General features: G+C 33.5%; 1 pseudogene; it reads right to left on the bottom strand.

The window, feature by feature from the left end:
• Window positions 1-437: 437 nt before the first annotated feature.
• LOC137639258 (uncharacterized) overlaps window positions 438-8,570 on the bottom strand; it is a 19,077-nt pseudogene continuing 10,944 nt past the window's right edge.

The raw sequence follows: 8,570 nt of genomic DNA, 5'->3' as shown, positions 1-8,570 counted from the left end.
TAATGAATTTGCTTGTGTTTGCCCAATCTTGCTCTTAAGTAGACCGTTTTCTCAAAAAATTTTTATTTTTTTAGCTGTTGTTTCAGACATCAACTGAGTTGCTAATTTGACATTCATTCTTCTTGTTTTAGAAATATTAATGTGATTTTCAGGTAGATGATAAGCAGTTTTCAAATCTTTAGTACTTCTGCTGATAATTTCCCTGACACAATTACTGTTAACGTTCATATTATTTATATCAAACTCCTTGTCAACAAAGTGATTCCTAGTAAGCTTGATGTGGTGTGGAGCGTCGGCAAATATTTAAATTCTGGCAACAACATGGAATCCGATAGATTCTATTTTAGTGATCAAAATAAACATGATTTCTTTGGTAATTTTACTAATCAAGTTATAATAAATTATTTGTTTCCAAGAACCTACTAATCCCCTGATCATTATACATTGAACTTTATTCTTTGGTGAATAAAGAGTATCTGTTCCCTTGCCATATGTCCAAACATAAGCTACGCTCATTTCATCAAATGTCAAAACACACAAGCGATCCCATTCTGACATTGTACTAGCTTTATGATATAAAATGGTTAGAACAGATGTTAATACTCGTGGCTCAACACTATTCTTGCCAACCCAACGTTGTAATGTTGAAATTGAAGGATAATGAGTTTTTAAGGTATTGAGTAAATAACGATAAGCTTTTGGACTTTAGAATCAGAGGGTGAATGCTCGGCTAATGGCATCTTCACACCAGTTGGTGGGTAACAGGACGCCCATTTAAAAGGAAATTAGCTTGAGAAAGAGAAAAATACTTGCTGAGATTACTTCTTGCAGTGCACATGGCGTAGAAAAAGGCTTGCGGAATTTTCTTCTGTAAAACCGAGCGTTCTTTCTCCCATTCATTTTTTTTTTCAGCAAGAGGAGCATCCCTATCTACTTTCACTTTTTGTAGTTCTTGTAGCAATTTAACCAATTTTCCTTCCTCTGCATCATCTTGCTCATTACTCGTAGATGAAAAATCGATATCCTGAATGAATATTTTTAAACATCGTTTTTCTAATCGTATCTCCCGGTTGCTGGAAATATATTTGTCTGCAAATATATTTTTTAAGAAATTGATAATAGTTAATAAAAGTATATAAATATATATATATATATATATATATATATATATATATATATATATATATATATATATCTTGAAGATCTTTCTCTGGTTCTTAGAGTTATATTCGCTGCCAACATTTATTGGTGTGATACTGTTATTAACACACATTTGGGTTCCCATCAAATGTCATCTTCAATGTGTTGTATATTAGACATGGTATGTTACATCTTCAAGTAAGTCTAGGTAAGTTAACTTTAAAATAGTTTATTCCTTTAAAAACAGTTATTAACATCTCCATCACAGGAGTATAGATGGTTTGGTCGGATGACCATTCCGTATGACATCTAAGTAAGAGCTGGCTAAAATATCGATATCACAGATATCGTATAGTCAGTTATCTCAGCATTTAAACACATAATGTAAACTAAACATTAATATAGGAAGACACCTGCATCCGGTGGCAACACAACTCTTTCTCACGATTCGTATTTGTGTTTATTCTTCATAAAAATGTTACATTGCTGAGGTTTGGCATTAGCATCCTGGTTATGACATGACTATGGCATTTCTCACACTCGCTCCACTTCCATATTGACCTCATAGGTCATGTATTTAAACATGTAATTTTACCTATATTACACACACACATATATATATATATATATATATGTATATATATATATATATATATATACATATTTTCATATATATATATATATATATATACAGTAAATATATATATACATACATATATATATATATATATAATAAGTATATATATATATATATATTTTTATATATATATATGTATATATATATATATATATATAAATAAGTATATATATATATATATATATATTTTTATATATATATGTATATATATATATATATATATATATTTCATATGTACATATATATATATATATATATGTGTGTGTGTGTGTGCGTGTGTATATATATATATATATATACAGTATATATATATATATATATATACATATATATATAAATATATATATATATATATATATACATTTATATATTTGTACATGTATATATATATATATATATATATCACAGCGCTGGCAAGCGCGACCGGGGACATAACAACGCCCTCTCTCAAAAATGCGGCCAGTGCTGTTATATACAATTACCAGAACGCAAAAATACGGGTTTTTAGAAAAGTACTTTCCCGACAAAGTAGAAGCTTGAAACTTTAGGATTTGCCTTTTCTTATTATTTCTAGGCGATCCTGAAAGTTTCAAGTCCCTATCTTTCAAGGGTCAAGAGATATCACGTCAAAGATATGCCAAAATATGGCATATTTTGCATAAACATTCAGTGTTCTATATATAGAACACTGAATAAACTAGAAACATGTTCGACCCCAGGTTTTGAAGATAAACTTATAAGGGGTGGCTTAGGCTATGTGCGGATGTGACCAGGTGGTCATGTGGGGTAGGGTCACGTGACATGAGTTTTCAAAAAGTACACCCAACAACAAAACCGGTGTCGCCTCGCCAGACCCAACTTGGATACATTATGCCCCTCTTGCCCTGAAAGGTTGAAAGGTGGCCTGGCATTTAAACAACCAAAACATCGTTAGGATGGTTCGAATGTGAGGAGGAGGGTAATTACCGATATCAGTCGAAAAGGTGCGAGGATTGATGATATATATATATATATATATATATGTAAATATAAACTGTATATATATATATATATATATATATCCAGTATAATGTATATATACACAATATATAATATATATATATATATATATATATATTTATATATATATAATATATATATATAATATATATATATATATATATATAACATATAATATATATACAAACATAAAGATATATTATATATACATATATTCATATATATATATATATATATCAGTATAAAGTATATATACGCAATGTAATATATATATACTGTATATATATATATATATATATGTATATATATAATATATATATATAATATATATATAAATATAAAAACATAATATATATATACATATGTTCACACACACACACATATATATATATATATATATATATGTATATATATATATATATATATACATAATATATACATATATATATAAATATATATATATATATATATATAAATATATATATATATATATATATGTATATATATATATATATATATATGAGGAAGAGATAGAGAGGTCTTATCTCTTATTTTTTTTAAGAAATGCAATTGCTTTCGTGAATAGTTAATGAAAAATATAATCACACTGATATAGTTGAATTCCTTATTACATTTTTATATGGAACATCCTTCAATATTCTGGAAACTGACTATTCCAATTAATATACGTGGGAATGTTATATTCCTTGTTTGCATTATTCTAGCAGCTGTTCTCTCTCTCTCTCTCTCTCTCTCTCTCTCTCTCTCTCGTTCTACCAAAGAGCAAATGGAGTATCTGCGAATGGGCTAAAAAGTCTTTGAAACATCCAAAATCCTTATAACACTCTCTCTCTCTCTCTCTCTCTCTCTCTCTCTCTCTGTATATATATATATATATATATATATAGATATATATATATATATATATATCTATATATATATATATATATATACATACATATCTATATATGTATATATATACATATATATATATATATATATATATTACCTGTATCCAATATTTTATGTTATTTGGATGTTCCCAAGGATCACACACGACCGCTAACTACTTTCTAAGTTGGCGTTGGAATTGTATTTCTTTTGGGTGAAGATACCATGTTCCAAAGATGTTCAATGACCACCTAAACACAATGTTAGAACGATATATGCCCGTTTTCATCGCGAGTTCAAATCATTGATATCAAATGTTATCAATAGGGGTATTACCATCATTATCATCACTTCATAAATGTTAATAAGCAATCCTCGTCAAGCCATACATTAAGATCAGCCAGTTGCCACCTCTCCACCATCATCTTTAACCCCCACCTGGTTATATCCCTCTACCCCTATCCCCAATGTTTGAGGTTTAAAGGTCTCACAGTTATGATAAGATCCTTCTGGTGGAAATTTTTTAGTAAATGAAAAACAAAATACTAAGATGATAATATTTCACACAGTTTGCTTTCCAGGTGTTTAAAATTATATCAAAACTATAGATAACGAAGTAAATATGCGAAAGACTGATTGAACAAATATCGAGAGTAATGGATTTTTTGAAGAGCTTACCGGGGGAGCACTTTTACGGTGTTGGACATCAGGACATGAAACGACAAATAAAATCGTAATAATACGAATACTTAATGCTAAGGAAATATTTCCTTTTCCCTTGGGAAGGGTGAAGCCAGCTAGACTTGGACCTTTGAGCATTGAGCAACCGTCACCAGGGAAGGGGGTTCGCTTGGAAGTGAGCGACTTGCCCAGAAAATTTGATTGATTCACTGATTGATTAGGAGTTTTTTGTCACCCTGATATCTAAGGTTATTGACGGTGAACCAGATACTTTGAGTAAACAATGTGTTGATAGGCAACAGTGTGTAATATTGTAGAGAGAGAGAGAGAGAGAGAGAGAGAGAGAGAGAGAGAGAGAGTAATGCTTAAGAAAATGCAAACGAGAGATATTTCCGTGTTATGAATATTAGTATGAATAGTCAGTTCCAATATTATTTAAGAAAATTTTATATAGAAATAGGATAGGAAAATTCAAATAAAAAGTTATGATGAAATCTTTTGATGAATTAGTTTCGAAATATTAGATTACATTTCTTGAAAGAATAAAAAAGTTATCTGGCTTCATCGCATTTCTTTGAGTGATATCGGTAATTTCCCTCCTCCTCACATTCTAACCATCCTAACGATGTCTCGGTTGTTCAACCTCGGCCACCTTTCAGGGCAAGAGGGGCATGATCTCTCCAAGCCAGGTCTGGCCAGGCGACACCGGTTTTGTTGCTGGGTGTACTATAACGGCAATGCTTGTTTTTCAGCCTCTGAATCAGGTAGAAAGACGTTTAACCCCAGGTTTTGTAGGTCTGAACTTGAATTGTGGCGTAGGCTATTTGCGGACGCATTTAGATGGTTACATGGGGTAAGGTCACGTGACATAGATAGATAGGTAGATATAGAGATAGACGCTTCAAAAGCAAAAACGGGGGAGCTTATTTCTCAGCTTCTGAATAAGCTAGAAAGATTTCGACCCCAGGTTTTGAAGATAAACTTATAAGGGGTGGCTTAGGCTATGTGAGGATGTGACCAGGTGGTCACGTGGGGTAAGGTCACGTGACATGAGTTTTCAAAAGGTACTATTACAGCAATGCTTGTTTTTCAGCCTCTGAATCAGGTAGAAAGACGTTTGACCCCAAGTTTTGTAGGTCTAAACTTAAATTGTGTCCTAGGCTATTTGCGGACGCATTTAGATGGTCACGATGGGTAAGGTCACGTGACATAGATAGATAGGTAGATATAGAGATAGACGCTTCAGAAGCAAAAACGGGGGAGCTTAATTCTCAGCTTCTGAATAAGCTAGAAAGATGTTCGACCCTAGGTTTTGAAGATAAAGTTATAAGGGGTTGTGGAGGATTAATTTTTGTTTTATTTTTGTTTATTTGCCAAATCCAGAGAAAGAGAGAGAGAGAGAGAGAGAGAGAGAGAGAGAGAGAGAGAGAGATTGTGTTAGCGAGCGAAAGTAGTTAGTTTATTGATTGTTTGTTGTGAGAAAGACTGTTGGTATAAATGATATTGTTTGTTTATGTTTTAGTTAGGTTACGGCAGTGGTGAATGCCTTGTGTTAATGCTTATTTTGATTTTGACTGCAGCTAGAGGCTGGTGTGAATGCTGGATTATATTTTATATCATTTTTCGACCAGCGTGGAAGTGTTTATTTATTTTTAAAAAGTAAGTACAGTTTTGTTTATCTTTGCTTGTCGTGATTGTGAATAATAGGAACAATTTATTTTTTATCTTTAATTATAGTGCGATAGTTTAGTTAGCTAGGAGTGTTCATAAGTAGTTTTCTTTTTTTTTTATTTTGGCAATCCGTGATTCCTCCTTTTTGAGAGATTTTTCTTTGAATGTGGAATTGCTTGGTAATGACTTGGCTTGTGATAAGGACTTGGAACTGACTGTTCTTTTGAAGTTGGATACAATCGGTAACGACTTTGCCTGGAAGAAGAAATTTTCTCTGAATGATGATGATGACGATGACGACGCATTAACCACTATAGATTGCTCCACTCACCACTAAATAAAAGTGCTTTGGGTAGTGGGAAGGTTACCGTTTTGCCACCGAACTGTATCAGTGTGCCGTTAATTAAGACTGTTTGGCGCATTTGGACGAGTGTCTGTCCTTAAAAATATATAAACATACAAATATTGGTTTTGGTGTGCAGGTAGTTTTAAGTTTTATTAGGGTTTTATTTTGGTTTATTTGAATGATGTTACGTTTTTTTGTATGTTTAGTGTTTAAGTTTTGTTAGTGTTTCATTGGTTTTGAGGGTTTAATTGATTGTGGAAGGGTTTTTTGTATTAATTATCTTAGTTTATAAGAAATATAGTATTAAGGTCATGTTTTGTTTTGTTTGTTCTTTTGTCTAAGAGTCCAGTTTATGATAAAGTAAGGGGAAAGTTTGTGTTGCAGAGACAATTGTCTGTTGAGTGTGATCAAGGGTGTGGGGGTTGTTGTTGCAACATCCCGCCACAGGGTGGCTTAGGCTATGTGAGGATGTGACCAGGTGGTCACGTGGGGTAGGGTCATGTGACATGAGTTTTCAAAAGGTACTATAACGGCAATGCTTGTTTCTCAGCCTCTAATTCAGCTAGAAAGACTTTTGTAGGTCTGAACTTAAATTGTGGTCTAGGCTATTTGCGGACGCATTTAGATGGTCACATGGGGTACTGTCACGTGACATAGGTTTGAAATACTATACTAGCGGGAACGCGTGTATATCGGCCCCCGAATGATATGAGCTACAAAGACGTTCAACCCCAAATTTTAAAACTATAGTCTTAGATTATTGCTATGATGGTTCGGATAATCACGTGATGTCACATCTGAAGTCAGGTGATCTTTGTTTTTGAACGACTCCTTCTTCTGCTTACGATAATGTTCATTAGCTCTGTTTCTTAAGGAGTTAGAAAGACGTTCGACACAAGATTTTGAAAATCTGAACTTATGTGTTGCCTATATTATTGTGGAATTTACCTTATTATCAATTATCTTGTGGGGTAAGGTAACATGAGAGATAACACGCTATTTCAGATAAGAGGTATGGCTTACTTTTTGACGCCAGAACAAGCTGCTCAGGTATTTTACTTTTAGTAGGTTAACGACATATATAAAGCTGCTTGACCTTTCGATTGTGTACGTTTGGTCCTGTGGTGTTAGTAGATCACCTAGCTTCATAAGCTATTCTGTTCATACTGCGGCGAATTCTTCGGTGTTATCTGTGGAAAACTGTACCGGATTTGAGGCAGCCGGCAGTTCAGTAATGTAATAACGATGAAATTACGTCACGGCTACTGACCAAGGAATAGATAACATACGCTTGCGCAAAAAAAGGGATATTTAAGCAAAAACCGATAAATCGGTTGGAACCTTTGACCAAGGACGCCTCTCCATGTCCTAAAATAAAACAAAGAAAAAACGTTCATCTTTTCAATTGAGCGTCTGAAAGAATTGATATAAAAATAAAAATTTTTACCGGGTGTCACCGGTCGCTTGCTTTTGACATTACCCATAGTCATGACGAGGAGTTGCCAGTTTTTGAGAGAAGGTAGTAATGGTAATTGACTTATCTTTCATGTCAGTCACAGGACTCGGCGTTAAAGACTAATGTAGATCACACGGTAGCGTGTAGCATGTAGGTACGTCTTGTAGGAACGATAAGTTACTTGATAGATGTCCATGTTGATGTATATTATGATGAGGGGGAATGTGGTTGATTGCAGAGATTAGGACGTAATACTGATAGGTGAAAAATTATCATAAGGTGTAGATAGGCGGTCAAGGAATGGATGTGGGAGGTACGAGGTAGATAGTAAGGGATGTAAAAGGTAAACAAATTTTTAGGTAAACAAATAATGCGTGTGGTAAGATGTAAAAGTAAATCTTAAGGTAAGTAAGAGGTAACGGGTAGGAAGTAGGAGGTATGCTAGTGAATTAAGCGTTGAAAGGTAAGAAATGAAAGAGGCAGGGTACAAAAGAAAATGTGTAAAAAAGGTAGGAGGTAAAAGGTAAGAGATAAGAGGTAGGAAGTAGGAAGTAGAAGGTAAGAGGTAAGAGGTAAGAGGTTAGAGGTAAGAGGTAAGAGGTAGGATGTGGAAGGTAGGAAGTAGGAAGTAGATGGTAAGAGGTAAGAGGTAAGAGGTAAGAGGTAGGATGTGGATGGTAGGAAGTAGAAAGTAGATGGTAAGAGGTAGGAAGTAGAAGGTAAGAGGTAAGAGGTAAGAGGTAGGATGT

This window comes from Palaemon carinicauda, chromosome 4, assembly GCF_036898095.1.
Source record: "Palaemon carinicauda isolate YSFRI2023 chromosome 4, ASM3689809v2, whole genome shotgun sequence".
NCBI classification, from domain to species: domain Eukaryota; kingdom Metazoa; phylum Arthropoda; class Malacostraca; order Decapoda; family Palaemonidae; genus Palaemon; species Palaemon carinicauda.
This window is presented reverse-complemented; position numbering and strand designations above follow the sequence as displayed.